This window comes from Puntigrus tetrazona, unplaced genomic scaffold, assembly GCF_018831695.1.
Source record: "Puntigrus tetrazona isolate hp1 unplaced genomic scaffold, ASM1883169v1 S000000745, whole genome shotgun sequence".
In the NCBI taxonomy this organism is placed as follows: domain Eukaryota; kingdom Metazoa; phylum Chordata; class Actinopteri; order Cypriniformes; family Cyprinidae; genus Puntigrus; species Puntigrus tetrazona.
In genome coordinates this window covers 1-4,132 of record NW_025048354.1, presented here as the reverse complement: position 1 = coordinate 4,132, position 4,132 = coordinate 1, and the positions used below count along the sequence as shown (strand labels likewise).

The 4,132-nt window shown below is 43.8% G+C and overlaps 1 pseudogene; it reads right to left on the bottom strand.

Moving 5' to 3' along the window:
• Positions 1-1,016: 1,016 nt before the first annotated feature.
• LOC122335123 lies at positions 1,017-3,995 on the bottom strand (annotated as a pseudogene).
• Between the last annotated feature and the right edge of the window lie 137 nt (positions 3,996-4,132).

The following is a 4,132-nucleotide window of genomic DNA, read 5'->3' as shown; positions in this document are numbered from 1 at the left end:
CTGAAGAAACGAGCGTCCCAGTGATGTGTGGGTTTTGTTTTGTTTTTTTGGACAATAGGAGAATATTTGGCAGAGATGCAAGTGTTTGAATATCCGGCGTCTGAGGTGCAGGAAATAAAAAAGAGAAAATTCCCTTTAAAGTGGTCCAAATAATTCCAAGCAGTGCATATTACTAGTAAAAAAAAAATGCGTTTTAATATATGCATGCTGTATTTCATGTAGGCCGTATCTTTATGAAAGGTGATCTTAATAACATGATTTTTGGCATGCGTAAAACGCGTCATTTCGAGCCGTTTATTGTTTGAGCATTGATACAGCTATGCCTCCAGGCTCTCAAGTGTTGATCTGCGCTGGGAGTACAGTCGAGCGGTCACTCGAGATGCGTTCGGCAGGGCTTGAGAGGGAACATGTATTTGTGTCACTTTCATCTAAAGCGCAGAAAATAGTGGCATAAAACGCAAAGAGAGCAAATGAGGAACTGCACGCACTTCCTCTGTCACATTCACCCAGAAACGCGTTTGTATGATCCGAAATAACTCCGGGAAAAGATGCTGAATATATAGGCGACAAACTCCTGCTCGACAGAACGCGTTCAAAATAAAGAAACGCGACAAATAGAGACTTAACGGTGCGTCTGCGGTTTCTGGAGAACGAGAAACTAAACGAACGGATCCTCGAAGAATTATTATTACAGACGATTGTTCAGTGCAACGCTTAAAAAGAGTAAGAAGAATTTAGAATTATTAGAATATCATCAAAAGAAAACTCGATTCTAAAAACAATCGCGCAACTTGCGGATAATTCTTAAACGCTTTCAAGACGTTGAAATAAAAAAAAAAACGTTTTTTTGCGTGCAAAAGCTTTTAGTTAAAAAATGAACGACATCAAGTAAAATATCAAATTAACGAATTTCATTGTAATGAACGGGTTCATGGATAAGCGTAGTTTTACGTTAGATTTTAATAATTATAATTATTATAATAAAAATACAACGGTTCAAATAAAGACAAAGAATGTATGAAAAGCACATTTTATTTCACCTTTCATAACAGTGCCATGAGAACATTTGTACAAGATACATCACAATCTAAAGTGCACAAATACTGTACAACAGAGGGATCTTAAATAAAAGGAAAAATCACATCGGGCTTCATAGAAAAATAGGATTAAAAGCAATTAAGGGCATGCTTTAAAAAGAATCCAAAGCAAAAAAAAACATTAAAATGAAGCATATTTCACAAAAGAGCAAAAAAAATGTAAAAAAAAAAATGAACAAGCACAACCGGGAGCACGAAAGCTTTGGCACTTGCAGATTAAAAGATTAAAAACACAACATGGGCAGATCACTTCAAACAAAATAAAGAGAGAGAGAGAGAGAGAGAGAGAGTTGACCCGAATAAGCAGTTCTTAAGGGCTGGTGTAGAAAGCGTAATAACTCATGGCTTTATGGCTCTCTTTGTTGTACTCCTCAGAGCTCAAGTCCTCGCACTTTATAGTAGGTGAAGCGTCTGTACTGGAGCCTCCGGGAGAAACACGTCGCCTTTTACACGCCATCGAGTATCCGCCGGTGTCCCCCGAGTCCACGGCCTTCAGCACCGGCGGGGCCTCCATCCAGGGCCGGTGCTGCCAGCCAGGGGGCCGCCGCGAGCTCTCGCCCTGCAGCTTGTCTTTAGAGGACAGCAGGTCGTCGGGTGTACGCCGGAGGACTCCGGCCGGGAGACCAGGGCAGGCCGGTGGTCATCTTCCTCTGAAGTACGAGCTCCTGCTGCTCCAGCCGCCGCCATCGGCGGCGAAGGCCGAGTCGGGAGGTAGTAGCCGAGCGTGCGGGCTCTGCAGCGAAGCGCGCTTGATGCCGTCGGGCAGGAGGCTGGAGGCCGAGTACTCGCTGTCGAGGACAGGTCCAGTTTGCCGGACGCCCCGCTTGCTGGGCGGGCCCCACGAACCAGCGCTGAGCCGAGGCCGAGCCGCCGGCCGAAGTCTTCGCTTGAGGAGGAGAGCAGGCCGTTGGTCTCGCGGCACGGCGCGCTTCGCTGGCGTAGAAGCGTGGTTCTGGCGGCAGGTTGTTTACGAACTGGTCTTGGAAGAAGGGCTGCATCGCATAGCGGGCGCCGGGGACAATCTGGTGCGACCGCGGAGAATCGGTGGGGAGAGGGCGCCAGTCTGTCGCTTCTCTGGAGCCGTGTACATCCTGAGAGAGAACGAGAGGGAAACGAGAGATCGGGATCAGATCAATCGATGCGCAGCGGGGAGAAGACGGAGCTAATTGAAACGCCAAGTAACACATTGAATAAATGCGTTTAAAGCGGAGACTACAAAACGGTAATTTATTGTAAAATTATCCAATAGGTATATTTTGATCTGTCTATCTAGCAATCAATTAATCTATATACATCTGTCATACACATACATATATATATATATATATATATATATACATACATATATATATATACATACACATATATATATATATATATATATATATATATATATATATATATATATATATACATATATATATATATATATACATATACATACATACATATATATACACACACACACACATATACACACAAGTATAGGCTAAAGGTCTTCACTAAATGGGAAATAGTATTAAAAATGTAAAATGCAATTTTATACACAGACACATACATATATATGTGTGTGTGTGTGTGTGTATACTAATATATACACACACATATTAGTTAAACTAGCAAATGGAAAATACTTTAAAGCATTTTTCTTTATTATTAAATATTTAAAAACATTACTGAAACTAAACAACTGTAATAATATTAATTTGTGGGCCTGATCTTGAATTTGGTATGAATGCATCATTTTAGGTAATGCATTACTTGTGTGTGTTAACTTATATATTCCCGATTTATCCAATAATGCCTCACTCTCCACACTAGATTTCTGGTAAGCATTGCCTGGTGGCGGAAAGCAATGGAAAACAAAACTGGACAATGTTCAATTTTATGCTATCGCTTAAACTAAAGGTTTTCAGACTCTCAACGTAAAGAACTGCTTTTTGGGGGCTCAGGCCCGCTCTGTTGGTGCTAACGGCGTCCGCGGTTTTGTTTGCGGGGGTCGCTCGCCGCCTTTCTGCAGCAGTAACGAAACGCACTTTACCAGTCGTAATTGTCTCTGAAGCCTTTCACGAAGGGGGTTACGTGGTCGATCTTGAGCTGTGGTGATCTGCAATTAAACACAAAACAGCAGGAGTTCTGTAGCCGCCCCGAATGCAGAAGTGGCTGCAGGAGCTGCGGCCGGCTTCCGCCACGCCTGTGTTCTGGTGGGTCGCTACGGGGCGATGAACTGGTTTTCAGGGAACGTGAAGGTTCATGCGCTTTAGCTTCCGCTGCTCATGTCCTCCACGCCGCCCCTCCGGCACTTCCACGACGTGCAGCCAGCATGGTACTTGTGCAGGGACTGCAGGATCTATCATCTAACACACACACACACACGCGCATCAGCGTTTGTGCATCGAGTCTGGCTTTTGGCCAGCGCTGCAGTTAGACTAACAGAGGCTGCCAAGCCAGCACCCAAGACCTCTGAGATGACTGGAAGTTTCATGCACACACACACACACACTGATCTATATCTTTCAAAATGTAAAGCCAGATGCATCAGTTCCTCGCACTGCAAGCACTCACTAAAATACTAGACGGTAAATAAGTGGCTATGTAAAGTTTCTGTTCTTTCCAGCCTATTTTTGAAAGAATATTTATAATTCTCTAGAATATAAAAACATCACTTCTCTGAAGCATTAACACATCAGCTCAACCTCTTTTTTAGTCTAATAAATATTTCCGTGCACGCCTTCTCAAGCTGCAGGCATTAAAACTCCGCCTGCCGCGCACCTGCTCACCTGAGGCTTACGTTGTTCGCGCTCTTGCTGCTGGTTAGCTTCCAGTTTTCCTAACGATACTTCTTGCCTCATCCAGTGTGCCCCCGTGTTCGGCGACTCTGCAAATCGGTCTTGTTTCCTATAAAAATAAAACGATAAATAACGTTAATATTTAGCGCTCACGGCAACGCTGAGCTCGCCGGGAAAAAGCAAGTATGCAGGCCAGGTAAGCCCGCCGGCAGTGCCAGATGTATCGTGACTAAGAGCGATTTGTTT